At 43.6% G+C, this 24,001-nt stretch overlaps 1 protein-coding gene across 1 annotated transcript in view; it reads right to left on the reverse strand.

The window, feature by feature from the left end:
* LOC119652629 (deleted in malignant brain tumors 1 protein) overlaps positions 1-24,001 on the reverse strand; it is a 459,104-nt gene that overhangs the window by 77,889 nt on the left and 357,214 nt on the right. The window lies entirely within an intron of this gene.

A 24,001-nucleotide genomic window follows, 5' to 3' on the forward strand; every position in this document is an offset into this window, starting at 1 on the left:
AAAAGGACGGTGGTCTTTCCGAGAATCAGTTCGGTTTTCGAAAGGGAAAGTCCACAACGGAAGCAGTTGTCCTAGTAGCTAAGACAGCACTTAACGATGTTGTGTAGTGATCAAACTCGACGTGAAGAACGCCTCCAATTCCCTTAGATGGAGCAAGATACTTGAGTCCCTAATCAACTTAGGCATGGTGAAGTACCTCGTGCGTATTGTTGCCGATTTCCTAATCGATAGAGTTCTGTGCTGCGAATCAGATGAAGAAATGAAATTATACCAAACGACATGCGGAGTTCCACAAGAGTCCGTCCTAGGGCCACTCTTGTGTATTATTATATATTACAGAGTACTGACGCTAGACCTTCCTTTTGGTTTCGCGGCCGGTATTGGTGTGACGATTGTTGGACACCTTCTCGAAGAAGTCAAGCTTTATGCAATGAGATAAAATCATCTTTAGAGAATGCTGATCTACAGCTCGCAGAGCGTAAGACCAAAGTAGTATTTATTACTAAGCGGAGAAAGTGCACTTCAATGAAGATCAAAGTTGGACCGCAAACAATTCATTTCAGGCCTGGGGTTAAGTACTTAGGTGTAATGATTGACCAGACAGAGACAGACACCAACAACCAAGGCAGATAACATGGTACCAAATATAGGTGGTCCAAGGCCGAGCCGTCGATTCCGAACATGTTGCGCTTACAGAACAATATTCAATGAAGCAGCTTGCGCGATAGCGGGAATTGTCCCGATTGAGATTCTGGCGAAAGAAAGACAATGAGGTTACGATCGATAGTATCTCACTGGAGAATCTTCTGCCCGTCGGCGACAATTTGCGCGAACGGAAACTGTCGCGGAATGGCAGGAGAAGTGGAACGAGTTAGAAAAAGCCCGCTGGGCTCCCAAAATCATATGAGATATCCGGAAATGGATCGAGCGACCCGACGGCGAGGTAGGTTTCGACCTAACTCAAATCTTGAGCGGAGACGGAGGCTATCGAGCATATCTGTATCGATTTGGGCGTGATGATACGTCACGTTGGCCAAGGTGACCAAATATTGCAGAGGACACAGAACACGTTTTTTCCATTGTCCGAGATTCGAAGCCCAAAGGGCTGCATTGGAAGCTACTACGGGGAGCACTTTACAACCGAAAATATAATGGAACTCATGGTGAAAGCAAAGGGGATATGGATTGAAGTCGAAAAGATGATTGTAGCCATCGAAAAGAAGCTTAGGCAGGAAGAGGTCATCTGAAAGAATGAACGTGAGAGAAACACGAATGTTAGCACGAGCGTAGGATAAATTCTGATCAAGCCTCGCGACGTAATACCAAATGGGAGCCCCGCGGGGAGAGTTGAAGGAGAAGGAGGTGGTTTTAGTCGGTAAGAGTATCACATAACCATGTGACAGGAGCCTGCGGTACCTTTTTAAGCTTTCCACCTTACATCGGCAAAAAAGAGACAGACAGACAGACAGTAGACCAATTTTAATAAGGTTTTGTTTTACACAAAACCTTAAAAAGGAAAGCGTGAAATAGTCTTCATGGAGCCCGTCATTCATATATTCACTTTATACATATGATGATGACATCAGGCACGTCCTAGATTAGATAGATTGCGTTCAAACTTTCCAGAATTATGTCGTATATTATCGCCTATGCTGATAATACCACATTTTGTGCTAGAATGAACTTAAGGGGGGTTTTTGGTTAAATTTCCAAAATATGACAATTACTTACTTCATTTGTGCAGATATTGGAACATGATGAATTTTCCTACCCTATGTGACCCTATTCCAGGGAAACAAATTTACACCCCTCCTCCGTATGTATGGGGAACCAAAAACCAACCAAACACAAAGGGGGATAGGGACACACAGACCACATGCTCTCACCAAATTTCGTAACAATCGGTTCAGCAGTGTCAGAGTACATCGGAGATAGATTTCAATTAGGTTTTGTTTCTCCAAAAAAACTTTAAAAAAAATTAAAACTCGTGATCCAAAAACGAGTTTTATCGTTTTCGGGCATAAAATATATCTTCATATTTTCGAACAAAAGTCCGTGAAGAGGAATTTAATGTGAAGGAATGAGTTGGAATAATTCGGAACAGAAGGTACCATAATTTGAAGTCCAAGAAACGAGCTACTTTTGAAAGAAACACATTACAAAAAGAATACGATCTCCAAAATAACGTGGGCAATGGTCCATCTAAAAACTGAGAGATATGTTATGGATAGACGAAAGTAAAATCGTTCTTTTTGGTTCCAAAGGAGGAAGATAGTACGTTTCACGTTCGCCGAATTATGAATACGATTTTCGCTGTTATCGCCTTTGAAAGCATAAGCAAACGGCTATGCACTATGCGCTTACGTGGCAAATGTAGAAATATAGGCCTCATTAACGTTCACGTTCCTACAGAGGAGACTCTAGAGTCGGAGAAGGATACTTTCTACGAGGCAGTTGAGCAGACCCTCGAAACCTGTCCCAAGCATGAAATCAAAATCATACTTACCTACACAACAGCCAAGTAGGGACCGAGCTCGTATTCAGGTGACACGTTGGCTCCCATAGCTTACATTGAAATACAAACGATAACCGACTGCGGATAATTCACTTAGCAGTGTCACACGAAATGGTTGTTCAAAGTACCTGGTTTGCGCGGAAAGCGGTCCGCAAAAAAATGCGGACCTTTCCAGACGGCGCCACTTTCAAACAAATTGACCACGTATTGATCGAATGCCGCCACCTCTCAGCTTTGATGAATGTTAAAACATATACAACGTCTTGTTAGCATGGTGATCCGGGTTCGAATAACAACCTAGAATCCCCTCTGACAATCAGGTGAGAGTTAACACTGAAGCCACCCAAAGCACAGCCCTCCCCAATATCAATAAGGGAGAAATGGATGCCGCAACACCGGCATTCAACAGAGATAATGGAGATGAAGCATCAACAAATGATCTTCACAACCACCTCCGTTATCGTTAATACAGCCAGAAACATGCTTGTTCCCAGCCGCAAAAGGAATCAGAACGGCTGATTCGACCATGAATGTAAGCTAGCAACGGAACGGAAGAATGCTGCATATCGAGTAATGTTGCATTCTGAAAGGAGGCAGACTCCGATAAGCGGAGAAGCGACTTCACACACGGAAAAAAGCCTGGGAGAAACAACAGGTCTGTGAACCCGAAAAGTACAGGGAGCAACCACACCAAGTGCGGAATTTTTACAAAGAAGTCATCAGGATGAAGCCTTACACACCTCGATGCTCATCCTGCTAAGACGAAGAGACGAACACACAACCTTTATACCCGGTATTCCGACTTGTTTTTTGAAGAAGTGTGCTTTGGTCATAAAAAAATTAAGGTCAAATTTCAAGACCATCATATTTACTTTCTTTAAAACAAAAAAAAATTGTGAAATCGAGTTGAAATTTCCAGCATCACACTGTTCTACTACCATATCGCTTTTCTCTCCTAAACAATGATGATTTAAATATTATGGGGTAGTCCTAGTAAATGATAATATAACATAACAAACTTCAGTAAAGACGCGTCCTGACAAAGCTGATACAGAAAATTAGCTTTGACTTTGCATTCTAAATAAAATATGGAGTGTGTCAGATATCAAGTCACTGAAAATATTCATCAGTAGAACAGTCGTCGAAACATAGTTTTTGTCTTACACAATGCTGAGAGCTTGAGGAAAGTAACACCAAACACTGTAGAAGTAATCTGTATTCCCTTCCTGGTGACATATCAGTCGTCACCACGTTTTATATTTATTCGATCATTACGAAGCCTTTTTACTAAACCGAATTTTAAACCCAATTTAGGCTTGCAAAAATTTAACAAATATGTCTTCCAATTATATTACTTAGGAATAGTTCAAATCCAATAGAGGCAACCTTATGAATGCTAATCGTAATTTGTCTTTCTTTACCAAGGGTTTCCTGCGGAAACTTCCGAAGACAGAATTGAGTCCTTACAGCACGGATGTAAAGCAATTCGGACAATCCGCCCGTCAACACCTTTGAAAGCTACCCTAGTCCACCTGAATAATTACGCTAAAGCAATAAAAGAGACAATTAATCGTCAAGAAACTTAATGGCAGTTCTATAATACAATTAAGTGATTTAATGAGAAAATGTATTTAAGGACTTTGCTCACTTACTGACTTTGCGCTCACGGAAACGAAATTCACATTGCCCTATTCCATTTCTGAGAAGTCCCAATGGTGTGCCAGCTAGGACGCAGCCAATGTTGCTTCGAATAAATTTGTGCGAATAGATTCCGGCAAATTGACTGGCATCCTATACCTACGGAGCTTCTACATATATTCATGCTCACGTACAGTAAATAAAAGAAGGAAGAAAAGATGGTGCTCAGGTGCTGGAAGTAAGGTAAAATTTCGAAAGAAATGAGTTTGTTGCCCCACCTTCTGGGGGTTGGAATAGAAAGTAGTAAAATGTTTTTCATGGAGGTGCGAGTGATTTTGAGAGAGAATTTAGCTGAGTATTTTATGACACTAATTTAATTGTAAGGAAATTTATGCTGAAGGAAGCAAGTATTGTGTAAGAAATTGTAATTTGTTAAGTAGGAGCTTCATTTGCTCCCCGTCATATTCGCTAGCAATTACCCGAAGAAGGGAATGATAATAATTTCTATTATAAGAATGTCTATGAGAAATATGGCGTCCATCTGGTGGGTTCACAGTGCTACTCAAAGAAGTCAGAAGAGAATACAGTTTCTTTCAGGAGCCCTTAAATATATAAAGTAAACTAGCGAATTCCGTTGTGCTCCGCTACGCACGAATACTAAAGTTAAATCAAATATATTGGGTTTTATAGTTCAAGCTTTATTAACGAATTGAAATGGCATCTCTGTTGGTGTTAATGGGATGCGCGGTATCAGTACAACTTCTCCTTTTGTATTGCGGGTGAAAATAGTTGCTTGGATCAAATTTGGTATTAATTTTTTCACCGAAAGTCTCTTCCCTTTGCAAAGTTGAATTGAGATTACGAAGAAGTATGACCGATAAACCAACCTTTAAAAAAGTTGACTGGCGGTTTCGTCCAGGGCAGAAGCAACTCATCATTCGCTACCCCACCTCTATCCTGGGAGCAGCGTGACCGAAAGTAACGTTATAGGCGGTAATCGCTCCATTTATATATAATAGTAAACACGTCATGAATACGAACTATATTGAAGTGAAATCCGTCGTAAGTTCAGACCTAAACCAGGTCGAACTGAATTTTTTGTTGAGAATACTGGGAGTCCTGAGTCCATCCCCACTAGAGGACGGGCCGGACCATTTGGGAAGCAACTTACTTGCTCTCTTGTGGTCCATGGGCTCCTCTTTTAGGTTAAACACCCAAGTTTTCCAAATGTCTGAGTCATCATAAGACATCAGGCAGACAAATGTTTGTTGCAGAGAAAATTTGCTTCTGTATCAGACAAATGTCTTGTATTTGCCGTGAGAGTGATATCAGTACACAATATACATACAGCAGATGCGTATAAGCGCCTACGTAGTTATTGTTTTACGTACATTTTATATGGAGAAGTGTGACATTGACATAAACAATCATATTTCATAAACGCGTACACCGATATAGGAGCGCACTTTTACATTTTGGTAACGAACTCTTGAGTTATAAAGTTACAACGCATATACAACTATATTTTATATATGTAGATAATACGGATACTATTACGCGACTCCAGTAGATACAGATAGGCTCTTACAATGTTGGACGGTTAACTTTATTGTAGTACTGATGTTGCTACTATTATGAACGGTGCAGCGATCTATGCCCGGTCATGGTTTGCCGTAAAGAAGAACTTCAAACCCGGTTTTGCACAGACGTCTACCAATTCGATATCTCTAACATCTGAGCCAAGATCTGCCATGTTGCTTTCTTCTACCATAGAATTGTCCTCATATACTTACATGCATATCAGTATAAATATGATATACGTATAGACAGAGAGAGAATATATTCGACATATGATGTTTTAATTCGCAGTAAATTCACCTGAAATAGAAAACGTTGATCTAATATATTTTTTTTAAGCGGTAGTAGGATATCTTTTTGACTTGGATAGTTTGCAGTCGGGAGTAACTGACTGTATTTGAACGGAGCCTCACTGATACCTGGTCGCCTCAGTGAGTAAGTTAGACCTTACCGTGCTACGGGGGGCCATGGCATGGCGGACGTCTTAACCCCCATACTCGTGGAAATCAAATGAGTACAAAACAAGAAAAGAAAACGAAAACCAAACAAGTGGGGCCCCGTACCGCACCAAAACTGGTTAATCAGGCGGAGGCACGTCTCCGAATTACTGAGAGCCAGGCGACTGCACCCGAGAAGGTAGAAGTTGGGTGAGCATTGGTATACTGCGTGGACAGCAGTCAACGAACATCACTGCTCAAAGAGCAGGGACCAGCAAAAGCACGTCTGAGATAAATATAACAGACGTCAGAAAGGAGACAGGTCTCAGTGGCGCCGGGGTTAAATGGTACCTGCACTATCTGAAGGAAGGCCTGAAACCAGAAGAGGCCCTTAAGAAGGCTCAAGACGGACCTAAACCATCTCTACCGGAGCCGAGAAAGCGGGGAGCAGCAGAGATCAGCCCGCAGAAGGGAATGCTCCCAAAAAATCTAAACCTGAACCCAAGGAAGGAGAAAACCCGGGCAGGTCAGGAGTGAAGGCAGGACCCGGGAAGCCCGCCATTAGCTATGCTAGTGCGGTCAAGGGCATTCGACTGGCCATATTGCCAAAAAGGTTTCCCGAGCAAATACTCACTCGGGAGGAACAGGAAATCATTGAGGACCTTGTCGTCAAGCAGATGATCAAGGGTTGGACGTCGAAACTTGTGTTCACCGAGATACGCTTGCGACGGAAGACACCGCAGAATGGGTTAGAACCATAGTGGTGGAACTGTCAACATGTGCTGGGGATGATATACCAGGAGCCCACATTGTGACAGTTTTTCTACCAAAGGCCGCGGCAATAGAAACGGAAGACCTTATGAGACTCCTAATTGCTCAGAATGAAAATCTCCATACTCGACTATGGAGAGTGTTCAGAAGCAAGGTGGAGGGCAATGGAAAGCTCCTCACGATCGGGGTAGATGACCGATCCTTGGAGGCAATTAAACGTCGGAGTTGTCATATCAACTACCGATTTGGCAACATACCCGTGCATGTGCACAGGGAAAAGCCGAGGAAAGAGACCTCGGAGGAGGCATCGAGTGAAAAACTTACCGAGGTCCCTGAAGAGCCATAGAGGCGGAAAGAACTGGATCAACCAGGGAAATAGACCTGCTGCCCAGTGAAGAGCAGAAGCTGGACGACCTAGACCTAGGACCCCTAGGGCTCAGGGTGGCTAGCGACGCGCAGGAAAGCGCCATGTCGGAGGAGGAGGGTGACACTCTGATAGCGGAGAAGAGCTCCAAACAATAACGGAGCCAATGGCCGGCACTAATCTTAGTGCTATCTAGCCCAGATAAACCTCCACCATACGAGAGCTGCATCTGTAGTGATTGCAAGGGCAAATTCCAAGGAGAACAAATATACAACGTAGGCAACACTCCAACATTTGTGACCAGCATCAAACAGGAGGTACTAGATATAACTCTAGGAAATGCCCTAATGAACGGAATGGTCAGGAATTGGAGGGTGTCGGATGAACCCTCAATGTCTGATCACAGGATAATCAGATTCGACATTGAGGGTAACTCCGAAATAAAAAGAATAATAAGGAATCCCAAGAGAACGGATTGGGAATCCTGCACAACGCACTTGAGCAACAACATTGCTCACCTTCAAGGGGGCGGTAACATCAGGAGCGAACTGGAATTAGAAACGGTGGGGGAAAACCTCAACACAATCGTCATTGACGCATATGAGGCCAGCTGTCCGGCCAAGACAGTCAAGTCATCAAGGGATGTACCATGGTGGAACAAGAACCTAGCCAGAATGAGGACAAAGGTACGAAAACTCTTTAACCGGGCAAAACAAACCGGGGACTGGCGGAGGTATAAAAATGCACTGTTTGCGTATAGCAACGCGATCAGGGAAGCGAAACGGAACAGCTTTAGGGAATTCTGTGAAGGGATTGAACAGATCACACAAGCAACCAGGCTGTACAAGGCTGTAGCCAAAGACGGGGAAATATCCTCTGTCTGCTTGAAAAAGGAAGATGGGACATTTACCGAGAATGAGGAGGACAGGGTACACCTGCTTCTCAGAACTCATTTCCCGGGGTCCTACCCCTCGGTGGCAGGCGACAACAATCTGCCTGACACCCCAACAACGAATAAAAGGGGAAGGAAGGAGAGGGGGAAACTAGCAAAAGAGGTATGCTCAGAAGCTAGGCTAAGATGGGCAGTGGGAACTTTTAAACCAATGAAATCTCCCGGAGTAGACGGCATTTTCCCAGCACTTATCCAGAGCGGCCTAGGAATTATCTTACGGTCTCTTCTGAGGGTGGTAAGAGGGAGCACAGCACTGGGTTACATACCATGGGCATGGAGACGGGCAAAAGTGGTCTTTATTCCGAAAGAGGGTAAAAAGGATCCTTTTCACCCTAAATCTTGCAGACCAATTTGCCTAACATCGTTCGTACTCAAAACGGTGGAGAAGGTCATAGACAATTATATTAGAACTAACGTTCTGAAGCGTAATCCCCTACATCACTGCCAACACTCTTACCGGGTAGGACGGTCAACTGAAACTGCTCTGTATCAGCTGACAGAGGTACTACGGGACGCCATAGAAACAAAAGAAATTGCACTGTGCGCGTTTTTGGATGCCGAAGGGGCATTCGACAACACATCACACACAGAGATAGAGGATGCTCTCAGCCGCAAAGGAGTGGGAAACACCCTGGCACTCTGGAAACTCTCTCGCAAAACGCTAGAAAGCAGACAAATAGAAGTACAAACAGGTACAAATTCTATTATCATGAACACCACTCAAGGCTGTCCACAGGGCGGAGTACTATCGCCGCTGATGTGGAGTATCCTGGACGTGTTAACTAATACTGGAATACAAGTCCAGGGCTACGCGGACGACATTGTTTTAATCTGTAGGGGCAAATATGAAGATACCCTATGTGATAGAATCCAAACTGGATTAAGGGTTACTAGTGCCTGGTGCAGGAAGGTGGGACTGCGGATCAACCCAACCAAAACCACCATAGCACCATTCACTAGGAGGCGTAAGCTGGATCACCTGAAAGCCATAACATTACATGATATGGAGGTGAAACGAAAAACAGAAGTCAAATATTTGGGAATCGCGCTAGACCAAAAATTACTCTAGAAGACACATGTCGGAAACACTTGTCGGAAAGCCACGAGGGCTCTGATGACTTGCAGATCCATAGCAGGAAAAAAATGGGGTTGCAGCCCGAAAATACTACTTTGGATATATACTGCAATAGTAAGGCCAATGATTACCTATGGAGCGGTAATCTGGGCAGAAAGAACCCAACTCAGCACACAAGCCAGAGAATTACATAAGCTCCAAAGGCTGGCTTGCATGTATATCAGTGGGGTAATGAGGACATACCCAACTTCATCCCTGGAAGTCCTTTTGGGATTAACCCCTCTCCATCTGCACATACAGATGCAGGCAAGGAAATAAATATTCAGGATGGCCGGTAGTATGAGTGAGGCGGGGGCTGCCTAAATCGAAGACGAGGTTTCACTTCGATAAGAAGTTTGAAACACGTTGGAGTAACAAGGCAAACTGGGAGAGTGTGGCTGCGACATACGGCTTAAACCAGCAACTGATTACTTGGTACACTGGCGGATCCCTCACAGCAGCGGGTGCCGGTGTCATTGGTCCAAGGAAAATGTACTTTGAGCCAATGGGCAGGTACACTAGCATATTCTAGGCGGAAATATACGCCATAGACAAATGTGCCTCCTTTAATCTGGAAAGGAACTACAGAGGGCAGAACATAGCTATTCTCACCGATAGCCAAGCAGCGATCAAAGCACTTAGGTCCAACCAGGTCAACTCTAAACTGGTATGGAAATGCCTTGAGAGACTGAATACACTCGGCTCGTCCAACAAGGTCTGGATACTTTGGGTTCCAGGCCATGCTGGGTTGAAAGGCAACGAGGCAGCGGATGAACTAGCCAAGAAGGGATCAGGGACGCCTTTACACGGGCCAGAACCCTTCTGTGGAATCGGAAACGGTTTCATGGCTATGAATCTAAGAAATGAAGAGAAACGGTTGACGGAACTATATTGGCCGGGCCTACCAGGGATGGAGCAGTCCAAGGTGCTTATTGGGGGACACGAACCCATGCGCACAAAGGATTGCTTAAACCTCACCAAAAAAACCTCCGAATCATAGTGGGAATTCTCACTAGTCATTGTCGGCTGAACTATCACCTAGGGAAGCTAGGGATATCTACGGACACTGCCTGCAGGTTTTGTGAGGAAGAGGACGAAAGCTCTATACACGTCCTGGGACAGTGTCCAACACTTGTGCAAAGTAGGTCGAGACGAGGCGAGAACACTGAATACGAGATGCAAAGCTGAAGCATCTGGAAGTGGGAAACATACTAAAGTTCCTAACGGTTACAGGCCTGCTTGAGATACTGTGACCAATAGGTACACTATAACCAGTAAAAGGGGCACAATAGTTCTTCAAGGACGCGGTTCGACTTTCCCTTAACAGAATAATAATAATAATAATGTAGTTTATGGTGCCTACCCACTGACCCCTTTCATTTAATCCTCCATATAAACATATTCTCTTGAGAATGACTATATTTCGCTGCTACTGAATTTGATTTTCGACATGACAGCTAAATTTGTCCTGATATAGCGCCCGGACTAGCAGATAAAATACTTTACAACTCACCCCGCAGGTAAGCTTTGAAATCGTATAAACAACAACTTGAACTTGACCAATACCGGGCGATGATATCCAAAGTGCCAGTAGAAGAGAAGAAAAAGTTAAATTCTCAAGTGGTCCGAACCGTCATCAAGTGGGTACGCACTCAGGACTCCCAGCATCCTCGATGCTGCTTCACTTTGGCCTGGTTAAGGTTTGCATTTACGTCGGATTTTACTTCAACATAATTCGTATTTATGACGTGTTATTAAATATAAATGGAGCGATTACCACCTGCCGTTACTTTCGGTAACGCTGTTTCCAGGAGAGAGGTGAGGCAGCATCTAATGGGTTACCTCTGCGCTGGGCGAAACCGTCAGTCAACTTTGACCATATCGACCAGAACGACAATCTCATATCGTCAACAACTCGGCTGAAACATGTTCAGAAACCTTGTGAATATATATAATTACCCGACGTTATCTCAAATACCCTGTAATCCTTTTTTGGTGCTTTACAGAAAATCCGCAAAATTTTCACCCCGATTCCGAACTTCCTCTCTACGCCCTTCTTCATCTTCATTTTATTCATTCTCGCTACTGGCAGCGGAACAACTTGGCTAGTGCAAATATGCACATGGAATTCAACCAAAAACCGCTTCATGTTGACGTATCTTGTAACTTGCAACAATGTTTGTACTGCAAGGTACAAAATTCCAATGTTACTCTTCTCTAAACTAAACCAAACATTTCCTTAGAAACCAATTTGGACGTCAATTATCCAAATATGGTTGAGAAAAAAATTAAGAAAACCTTCAACAATAAATTAATAAAGTGAATACTAACTCAGAACATATAGTATATTGGTATCAAATCCCATGTTTAAACTAGCACAGAATTGAGCAATATTTGATTGTAATTTCGAACAATAAACCTCGTTCAAAATGATTACACACAGGAGAATCAATTCCCGGTACATTGTTTGAAATTTTATGAGGGGATGGCTCAAAATATGACCCCGAAAAAGTGTAACAGATCTCCTTCTCAGAACTTATTCAACTGAAAAATCTGAAAAAAAATCACAGTGATGTATCTAAACGAAATCTGTACTTCAAAATACATACCGTTCCGATATCTGCACAAATGAAGCTAATAACAGTATATTAGCATATTTTAGATGTTGAACCGGAAACCCCCTTAAGTCCCTCCCTTTAAGTTCATGTTAGTAGTACAAACTGACAGTGATATAAGGGACACATAACATAAGGCATAACTTTGGGAAGTTTGAAGAAAATCCAACTATTATTAATAAAGCTATAGAAGGTGGAACTTTTTATATTTTGTGTGAATTTCGCGCATTCTAAAACGTGTATGACGTCATCATCACATCAATTCGTCAAAACCACAACAAAGTAAGCTCACGTGAATGGGAGGTCGGTAAACGTTTGGTTTTAGTTTTTTAACCATTTATATATCAATGTCATTTGCTCCAGACAGACATATGAATTTATGTATATGTAAATGAAGCTTTGGGGTAGTGCCTAATTCATTGAACAAACGGTATTCAATATACGTACTTCATATGTACATATATGTATATGTTTTTGTGGACCAAGTAAATCGGAAATATGTGTACGATCAATTTATATACGTGAATGAAGTGCTCTAACACACTTCAAGGCCTAGATCGAATATGGATTGTTGCGGCAACGATTATTATTATTATTATTTAGTAAGCAATGTTTGTTTGTTTAGGATAAGTATAATATCTACGTCGAATATTTTGGGTTTTTAGCCATATACGAATGTAAGAATGTGTGTAGAAACTTTCTCACATAAGGTGAACACAAAAACCTTTATACCTGAAGCACCAATAATAATGAGATAATTCGCGACTGTTGTAATAAAATTTTGATGGAAGCTTGAAATATTCAAACTGATGTCAACAAAATTTTAACACATCAGAACATTTTTTGTAAGGAGATTAGTACATTATGTAGATTAAATTTAGAGAAAATTGGGTTAAACAGGAATATGTTGAGGGAAAAAAACACAATTTTTGGAAATTTATTACTTCCTATCCGTTTACTTTGTTAACGCAAGTTGACATTCATATTTTAGAACGCAGTCTTAGCTACGATCCAGCTGTTGCAATACCCTAGCTGATATAGTTTGTGAGCTATTGCGATTTTAGTATTTTAAAGACAAATTCAAGAAAAAAGCTAGTCGGAATTCCGGAAGCTCGCGCTTCGAGTGTAAAAGTTTTGTGGTCATCTTCCGTAAGAAACTTCAACGCACATTTTTCCATCCCTATATAGCTACAAATCCAACATATTCCTTCATTCATTCCAAACTACAAAATATACGTACATATTACAGCCACCAGAATTAAACAGGACCCGCAAACTTCATTAGCACGCATATACTATATACCTATATACACAAATGTCTGTTTGGAGTAACAACGGAGTAAATCACTAAAAAACTAAAACAAAATAATTCTTTCCGCCCCCATTCATAAGAACTCATTTCGTTGTGGTATTGATGAATTGATATCTGATGGTGGCGCCATACAGGTTGTAGAATGCACGAAATTCACAAAAAATTTCAAAATTTGACCCCCTATAGCTTTGTTAGTAATACAGGGTGCGGCAGCATAACTTCCTTTTTTCAAAACTCAATAAAAACTATTGTATGCATCGGAAAATATTTATTTATTTTTTATAATGTAGGTACATGTCTAAAGTTTTTATTTACATTGTTTTGAAGATCAAATCTGTTAAGTGACGTCCCCCATTCTCCATACATTGCGTAAACCGATTTCTGGCGTTTGTCATGACTCTTGTTAGCATAGCAGATATTTTGTTTGCAATTTCTTCTTGGATGTTGGTCTTCAAATCTTGTAGGGTCCTTGGACGGTTCACATAAACACGGGATTTCAAAAAACCCCATAGAAAAAAATCACAAGGGGACAGATCGGGAGAGCGTGCCGGCCATTCCAAATCGCCTTTAATTGAGATAAGGCGCTCTGGAAAGTGTTCCCTCAAAACAGTCATCGATGCTCTTGAAGTGTGTGCTGTTGCACCGTCTTGTTGGAACCAAGTGTCAACCAAATCCAAATTTTCTAATCGTGGGAAAAAGCGATTCCGAAATGCACGCTGTGTTGCAATAACCGAACATCCGCTTGAAACGTAAACCTGAACGGCAAAGGCACGCTCCTCACTATTCCAACGCATGATGGCGACTGAACCGTGTCGGGACAAAACTTTACAGTGTCCCCTCTTGAACGAGACCACTAGCGCTCCGCTATGACATCAACTAACTGAGTGGCGCGCATTTTAAAAAAGGAAGTTATGCTGCCGCACCCTGTAGTTGTATTTTCTTCCAACGACGAAATTGTGCGTCATGTTCTCCATTACACGCACGCCAAATTTTATATTTCTGGGATGAACATAAAGGGGGTTGCCGGGTAAATTTCTAAAAGGTGGAAATATACTATTATTAAAGTTATTTGTGTAGATATCGGAACCGGATGTACTTTGAGTGATTTTCGATTTGATTTTTTTTTCCAGATTTTTCGGTTGAATAGGTTCTGAGAACGAGACCTGTTACACTTTTTGAGCCCTCACTCCCCTATGTTTAACACAATGTGAAATATGGAACCAGTTTCGAAAAGAACTATTTGAGCCATTTCATGTGATACCACATGGTCACATTTTAGAAAAAAAATGTGCTCCCTCCATTCACATGTATGGGGAGCCCCCCTTAAACTTAACACAAAATGGCGCCGCTTGCTGCCTGTAAACGGAACACCAAATCACATACTCTTACCAATTTTCGTGATAATCGGTCTAGCCGGGTGTGGCAGACAGACAGACAGACAGACATCGACTGCGATGGAGGTTGCTATCATTATTCAACCGTACAGTAATCTCTACGGTGGTGTATGGGCCACAGATTCTACAGGTGGAGCGGCGTTATGGGCGTGCGATCGTTAAGCCATACAATATAGCATTCGTGAGACGGTTAGTGGCTTTGTGTGGGCAAAAATAAGCGGTATATTCGTATACAACTGCTACGCTCCGCCGAGCTTTACACTTCTTGAGTTTGACGAACTGTTAGACGATCTTGTTCACGATGCAAGGGCACGAGGTCCAAAGGTGATAGCCAATAACTTTAATGCGTGGGTTATTGAGTACCTAGCAAAGCAGGCACCTCCACGGATAGAGTTCTCCATGTTACACAAAGCATCTCTAAGGCATGTGACGCGTCGATGCCTAGGAAATGCTTATTCTCCACTAGAAGACCCAATTATTGGTGGAATAACTTGCCAGTCTTCGATCGATTTGCCAGAGAGCCAGACGAACGGCTCAGAGGGCAATAGGTAGGATTGATTAAGGGCAAAACTAGCATGCCTATAGGGAAGCTCGCAAGAATCTCAAGCTCGCCATCCAGCGGAATAAGAGGGAAAGTTTTAAGGAGCTCTGTTCGGAAGCGAACACAAATCCGTGGGGTAGCGCTTATAAAATCGTGACTGGGCGATTCAGAGGTCGATCATGCCCTATGCTCTTGTTGAAAATAATCTAGGGGTTATTTCCCCAACAAGAGGGGGTTTCTGAGACTTTCCAGCGTGCCCTGATTATGACGCCAATTCCGCCAGTCACCAGGGACGAGCTGCTGGAGATCTGCAGTCGAATAGGCGATAGCAAAGCCCCGGGTCTGGATGCATACCGAATATGGCCCTCAAACTTGCCGTCAAATGTAGACCGGATATGTTCGCGGAGCTATTCAAAATGTGCATGTCCGGAAGTATCTTTCTAGCACTGTGGAAGCGGCAGGAGCTGGTGTTGCTGCCTAAGGCTGGAAAACCTCCAGGGGAACCGTCCTCCTATATATGTCTGTATGTTATTTATAATAGACTACTTCCAGTCGTCGAGAGCCAAGGGGCCTTTCAGATAGGCATCAAAATGGTTACTGGCTTGGCTGAAAATACAATTCGCGAAAGGGGTTGTACCAGCAAATATTGTGTGGTGGTCACCCTGAATGTGAGGAATGCATTCAACAAAACACTTCTGGCCCTCCATAAACAAGGATGTCAACTCCTGGGCCAGAGAGTGCATCGCATGCCAGAAGTATAAAGTCACCAGGCATGTAATCTCCCCCGCACTACCAAGCGGTTCCACACAATACATCTCGTCTTAGTAGGACCTTTGCGAGACTCGCACGGTTACAAGTATTATCTCACAATCATCGACAGATTTACACGGCGCCTGAGGCAATACCTCTGAAAGACATTACGGCGTAATCTTGCGCCGAAGCCCTCTGTCGAGAGGGGATACCTCGCTTTGGCGTCGCTGCGGTAGTCATCACTGACCAGGGAATGCAATTTGAGTGCACCCTTTTCTCAGAGTTAGGCAAACTCGTGGGATTTAAACGCCAGAGGACTACTGCATACCACCCGCAATCCAATGGAATGCTAGAACGTCCGCACCCGACACTGAAAGCCGCCATTATGGCACGCGACGATCCGTCCTGGACTCAAGTCTTGCCTCTCGTCCTACTCGGCCTACGTACAACACGCCGAGAGGAATTTGCTGCCTGCCCGGCGGAGCTGGTTTACAGGGAGAACCCGAGACTTCCAAGTGATCCGGTCTTCGACAAAAGATCGGGTCTCACAGAGTCGGGGTTGGTGCGTCTGCTGAGAGACAATCTGCGACGCATCAAAGCCACACCTCCCACTCAACACTCGTCCGCAGCTGTCTGTGCGGCCAAGGAACTGGACACGTGTACGGACGTCCTGATCAGGACGGATCCCGTCCGGAAGCCGCTGTAGCCTCCTTATGAAGGCCCGTACCGCGTTCTCGAGCGGGGAGAACATTTCTTCCAGCTTGAGATCGGTGTACACAAAAGGGCGATCTCCCTCTCCAGGCTGAAACCCGTGTGCGCCCCAAAACAACGCTTCGCCGTATGATGGGGAACGCAGTTCCAGGTTCGGTCGGTGAAACCTCTAGGTTTCATCTGGGGGCGGAGTGGTGTGGCGCAGCGGGGTTAACAATATTCGAAATTTATTTCGAATGTTGTTAATTCGATTGACAGTGGCCACAATCGGTGTTCTCCGTAGCGGAGCAGACCATGATTAATTAATTTTGGAATCGTAAATATGAATATTGATAAGTTGAAAAATGTCAGTTGATGAAAATAAAAAGAATTTTATGTCCCGTCTCCATATAATGAGTGTATTTTTGTCTTTAGTGGATTTAAAGTAATTTGCAATTTAATTAAGCTCTCAAAAGTGTCATGTAGTGGCTAACATGTCTGAAGTTAGTGAAAAGGAAGAATTTTCACTAGACGAGAAATTTTCTGGTATTTAAACATCACCACCCACTAAAGCACAATATCTAGTTCTGTCCGGTATTTCAAATAAAGACGCTCAAAGTTATGTGCGGCTTTGCCTAATAAGGTGACCACGACTGAACTTCGCTAACAGCAGGAAGCTGCTAACGCAGATTTAGAGGTTTGGTTGGCTAAGGATTACTGGAGCAATGAGTACTACGCCCACTGCGGCTCTTGAATCTGTCCTAAATTTACCCCCAATCAACTTGGAGGTGAAACGGAAAGCAGCCAATGACGCATATAGGCTCGATACCATAGGGACGTGGAAAGGCGACCAATCACACAATCATGTGTATATCTGGAAGTTCATTGATAAACATCCGGTAACCCTGACGCCGGCCGATCATATGGTTTCCAGATTCGTCTTTGAAAAGACATATACTGTCGTGAACACGGAAAGAGAAGAATGATCGACAAATGCCCATGAGTCTTTTCAGATTACAGACTTAATAATCTGCACCGACGGCCCATCTACTGTCAAGTCTGCTCTGAAGGGTGAAATTGCAAGGATTCACGCAGCCGAATGGAGAAATTTGGACTCTTGCCGGCAGGCGAAAATCCTTGTCAAGGAGCCTAGGGCCACTAGAGCGGCATTTTTTTTGTCCCTTAAGAAATGGGACATGAAAACCCTAGTAGGGCTTTTAAGGGGACAATGCTCCTTAAATAACCACATGGAAAATATTGGGGTAGTAGTTTCGGCTATGTGCAGCCAATGTGAGGAGGAGGAAGAGATCGCCCTGCACTTTTTATGCAAATGCCCGGCATCCTCAGATCTTAGACGGAGACACTTTAGTCAAGTTTTCTTCAATGAAGAATCTGTACACTCTCTGCCCCTGGAGGATGTGTCCAGATTCGCTAAAGCTTGTAAACACCGTAGACGGCAAGCCATTGAATAGGCGATTTACGGGGATAGCACAATAGGCCTTACAATGGCCTGAGTGCTCGGAGTTGCGGCTCTCCCCAGTAAACTAAACTAACTAACTAACTAGGAACTATACCTGATATGAAAATCATACTTGGAGATTTCAACAGTCAGGTAGGGACGGAGCCCATCGTCAGGCGATACTTCGGCTCCCATATTTACTTAGGGATACGAATGATAACCGACTGCGGATTATTTAGTTAGCAGTATCGCATGAAATGGTTGTTGACAGTATCTGGTTCGCGCGGAAAGCAGTCGACAAACATACATGGGCCTCTCCAGACGGGACCACTTTCAAGCAAATTCATCAGTGCTGATTGAACGCACCACCTCTCAGCCTTGATGAATGTCAGAACATGTAGGGGGACTCACATCACTATCTCGTTGGCATAGTGCTCCGGGCTCGAATGACAACACCACTTACAATCCCCTCTGACAATCAGGTGAGAGTGAATACTGAAGCCATTCACAACACACCCCTCCGTAACTCCTATAAGAAGGAAATGGATGCCCGCTTAACCGCAATTAACAGATGTCCTGGAAATAAAGCGTCAAAAAATTATCTTCACAACCATCTGAAGAGCGTGATTATTGATGCCATACTTAGCCCTAGCCGCAAGAAAAGTCGGAACGGCTGATTTGACGATGAATGTAAGCTAGCAACGGAATAGCAAAATGCTGCATACCGAGTAATGTTGCATTCACAAAGAACGCGGACACGCGCGGAGACTTATCACGAACCCCGTCAAGCGGAGAAGCGACTTCACAGACGGAAGAAGGAAGCTTGGGAGAACTGACAGGTCTATGAACTCGAAAAGCAAAGGGAGCAACCACACCAGGTGCAGAAGTTTTACCAACAAGTCTGCAGGATGAAACCTTATGCATGTCGATGCTTATCCTGCTGAGACAAAGAGGGAAATCTGATTTCCAATAGAATGGGCATATTGGAGCGATGGGTTGAGTATTTTGATGAACTGCTCCACAACCAAAATATCGGCGAGTTGGAGGTTCTGCCAGCTGAAGACGACGGACAAATGCTGCCACCATCAAGTATAGAAGAAACAGTATATGCAATTCCCCGGCTTAAAAACCATAAGTTGCTAGGAGCCGATGGAATTATAACCGAATTGTTTAAATATGGAGGCGACCAATTACACCAAGTGGCTCATCAGTTTGTGCTCAAAGTGTGGGACAGCAAATCAATGTCTCACAATGAGGTTTTATCTGTCACATATATAAAAAGGGGGATATCACGCAGTGCAGTAATCATAGAGGTACCACGCTGCTGAGTAGCATCTATAAGATATTCTAATCTATCTTCAGAGGCTGTCTAGCCCTACACGTCCAGATCACCAGTGGCGCATATGAAAGAGGTTTACTCGAGGCAAATCAGCAACAGATCAAATTTTCTCGCTATGGCAAGCGACGGAAAAACTGTTAGAATATGAACTTCAGCTGCACTATCTTTTCGTCGATTTTAAAGTCACTTCTAACAGCATAGTCAGAGTAAAACTGTACTGTGTGCCATGAGAGAATTCGGTATCCCGACGAAATTGATAAGACTAACTAGACTAACCCTGACCATTCGATAGAGCGAAATGGCAAAACCGATCCCGACGAGCCGACCCCGCTTGTGAACGGGACAAAAGGTGAAGAAAAAGAAGAAGAAGAAAACTGTTTCGCTTGAAACGTCTCACCATAGGGTCAAAGCTCTTACTGTACAAGACAATGACCTGGCCAGTCCTTATGTATTCTTTGAAAACCTTGGTTCTTAGCAAAAAAATTTGCGAACCCTTGACCGTGTTCGAGAGAAAGAATCTTCCGAAGAATTTTTGGCCCCCTACATGAGGACGATTCCGTAGCCTACATAACGACGAAATCTATGAGCGATACCATGACCGTCCGGTTGTGGATAAAATCCGGCTCAACAGGTTGCGGTGGGCGGGTCACTTAATCCGTATGGATTAGTGAATGTGGATGATCCAGCCCGGAAAGTCTATAAGGGCAATATATAATATATGGTAGGAAAAGAAGACGAGGCAGACCCTGCCTGAGATGGAGCGATGGCGTAGGTCAGGACGCCAGACAGCTTTTAAGGATATCGAATTGGTAGACCTCGGCGTAAAACCGGGATGTCTGGAGTTCCTTATTAAGGCAGGCCTAGACCGGATACCGGTTGTTGCGCGTTCATAATGGTGATGATATCATCTCCAGTGAAACACCCGTGGTTGAAATTTTGGACGCACTATACAGAAAATTTTTGTCGAGTACGTTCGGCTGCGAAGACATGGCGAAAGTCACTCCATACGTGTCCAGAATGCAATGCACGCGAGAATCCAACGTAACTTTTTTTAGGAATTGGGGAGTACTAAGTCCACATTCACTTAATGCCTGAGCTGACCAAACCAAATGGAGAGCCACTTGCTCCCTTTCTTTATGGTCCACGGACTCCTCTTTTTGAGTTTAACACCCAAGGTTCAAAAAGTAAAAGAGGAAGGAAGACCGCTACGCTCCCGTACCAGGACAGAGGCAACTCATCAGATGCAGCCTCATCTCTGCCCTGGTAGCAGCGTGACCGAAGTGGCTCGCAAATAGTTTATAATTCGCAAACCATGAAAAGAATGCGAATTATATTCAACGGAAATGCGCCCACAGTGCGGACGGCATCAAGAGGATGCAGACTTAGGACTATCTAATTCCTAAAAAAAGTGTCTAGCTCCGGCCAAGCTTTGGTGCGAACTGTGGGTGGATTTACGTTGAATTTCACACCCTTGTCGTGTTTCGCGAATTACAAAAGGCATCTGCGAGCCGCTTCGGTCACGCTGCCCCCAGGGCAGGGGTGAAGCAGTGTCTGATGAGTTGCCTTTGCCCTGGTACGAAACCGTAGCCGTCTTCGTTCCTCTTTAACCAACGTAACCTTTTCAGATCCCTCAACGAATCACAACAGAGCATCCAAATAGGACAGTTTTCTCTAGCGGGAGCCAAAGAATATTGGGTTGGACTTTGGGGATTACTCGTCCAGCATGCTGAGCATGGTAAGTGGATTGTCACCGAAAGCATCCGCCATGCCACTACGTCTGGCATGAATGTTGCGGATGTTACCGGAGGAGGTTCCAGGCGCAATAAACAGCTTGAGGAATTGAAGGGGGCCTGGTCTGGGAATCTTTGGTATAAAAAAATTACCAATATACACATTCGGTTGGCACATAGCATAAATCAAATCATTAGTCGGCCAGTGAAATTTCTTCTTTTATTCCCTATGGGAATCACCTACTTTGCTCCTAAACAGGACACGGTACAGGAACCCCTGGCACAACACCGATTACTTGCTTACCAACGTTCTACAAACTCACAACGTCCATTATTAGTGGAAGGGTCAATGCAAACCTTGAAACCAACAACATTCTCACCAAGGAGCAGAAGGGCTGCCGAGTCGGTTCAAGGGGTTGAAAAGAGCAGCTCATTATCGACTCGGTAGTTGTAGGACAAGCAACTAGAGGCCAAAGAAATCGCGTTAGTTGCTGTATCGATTGCGCCAAGGCTTTCGACAGCATCCCGCATACCTGGCCAATCGAAGTATCTGTATCGCAGTCAAGGAAGGGTAGCATATTACTTTACCAGTGCCTTCATCTGACGGTGCCCATCCATATAGGGCAGGAAATCTCCAGGAAGATTCGTTGAGTCCCCTTTGGTTTTGCATGGTACCTTTCATGGCTACTGAATGATGCTAGAAGGGCGGCATGGTTTTGCAATAGAATATGGCCTACGTGCTAAGTGTAAGCTAACACACTTGATGTACTTAGATGACATCAAGCTGTATGCTGGTACTACTTGCTAAGTGTAAGCTAACACACTTGATGTACTTAGATGATTAGATAAATGTCGAATTCAAACCATCGGCAAAGGTCATAAGGTCGAAGCTATGACCGAAGCAAGTACCACGAATTTCTGCAAGGAACTCATGCTCGAGTTGATGATTTGAAGGATGCTTTGCTGTCCGAATTCCTGCGACGTATATAGCTGGTACTGAAATCGCATCTCTCGGGCAAAAAAAGCACATTAATTGTATTCGTTATCCTTTCACTTGGTCGCCGCCCGAGCTTAGAAAAAGATCATAATGAAAGAACGGGTGGAGAACGACCAGTACAGAATGTGTGATTGGGCGTTAACCATGTTGGACCATCTCATTTCTGTCTGTATTATAATAGCACCGGTGCAATACACTAACAGGCATAATATTGTATGCAAGGTGATTTATCAAAACCTTGCATACAAGCGTGGACTCATCACGGGAGCATGTCCGGTTTACCGATATGGAACGCAAACAATACTTGATAGTTCTGCTTACAGATCTAACTGACCGCCACATTCCACACAACAAGCCTGACGTGCTGTTAGTTGGCGAGACGGGTCGCTTCACGCATATTATTGATGCTGCTATCCTTCATAATAGCAATAAAGTGAACTATGAGCCACTGGCTCGGGAAATCAAAGGAATTTTGCATCTCGAACGGATGGTTGTCATTCCCATAATATTGTTAGGTATTGTACCAGAATCGCTCATGGCTTCCCTTGATGTCCTAGGACTCTCACATAGTCTGGTTCAAACCATGCAGAAATATACCATTCTGCACATGTGTCGATGTTGCGTTCGCTTCTCAACGGATTTTCCCACTAACGTGTAACCGGCCACCACCATAAACGCCCCTTTATAATGGAAGCAGGTAGGAGCCTAAATGCTTGGCACTTTGTGCTAGTATTAGGTAAAATCCGGCATCCGCCGAGATTGTCATAACTCGGAAATGGATATCATAAATGAAATACTTCCCCGTAAAGAAATTCAGTGAAAGACCTGCGGGCTCAACGTAGATACCTACCGTGTAGGCATAACCCCCGTCGAAGCTCTATTATACGAAGTAGGATTTGAAAGACGATAGTGACTTCAAAGAGGCAGAATCATTTCATGATCATTTGCTGAAATGTATTGAATGGATTGTTTGACAGCAAAAAATATCTGCCAGTATCTAAACCGCTAAAAGATCCATACGCACTCTTAAGCTACGAATTCTAACAGGCAAGTTAAATTAAACCTAAGCTAGGAGAGACAATTATGGGGGTGAATGCGTGCATTCTTGAAATGAATTACTGTTAGGGATTTAGCCGAGCGAAATGTCGCACCAGTTTAAAATTTTCTAGACAATCTGAAAGCTTATGTCCTTCGGAACTCCAACCAATCATAGAGAGAGAAGAAATAGAACCTCGCGAACCTGGGACAATCATCCTCCCCCCTAGATACATAACCTTCTTTGAAATCTTGCACAGCATAATGTGAGGTCACTATCAATCACGCCTTATTTCTAAGCAATTGCGCTAATGCTATTTTCGTTTTCACTATCTGTCTGTCACGAGCACTTTTCTCAGAAGCAACAATACCGACCGACATGCATTTTGGCGAGAAGGTGGCAACTGCGAACCTTGACACATGCGTCGAATTGCATTGTTGCCTCTTGAACTTAAGGGGAGGGGGGCTGTTCCATATACCTAAAAGATGGGTGCAGCATCTTTTTCATCGAATATGTGGATATGAAATGAAAGGTGTCGGTTAGTACTTTTCAAAGCAGATATTAGCTTAAACATTGGTTACGAAAGCAGGGAGTGCAGGGGCCCGAAAAATCTGCAAAAATAATGGCGATCGATGAACTTGGTATCTTTGCCCCAAAATACTCCTATACTACTTACGATATCAGCTTAAATAATATTATTTGAAAATTCACTATGAACCCCTGCTAAGTTCGTTCTAGATCAACGCAATTTTGCAGTGAGGTGACTTTA

This window comes from Hermetia illucens, chromosome 3, assembly GCF_905115235.1.
Source record: "Hermetia illucens chromosome 3, iHerIll2.2.curated.20191125, whole genome shotgun sequence".
Taxonomy (NCBI): Eukaryota; Metazoa; Arthropoda; class Insecta; order Diptera; family Stratiomyidae; genus Hermetia; species Hermetia illucens.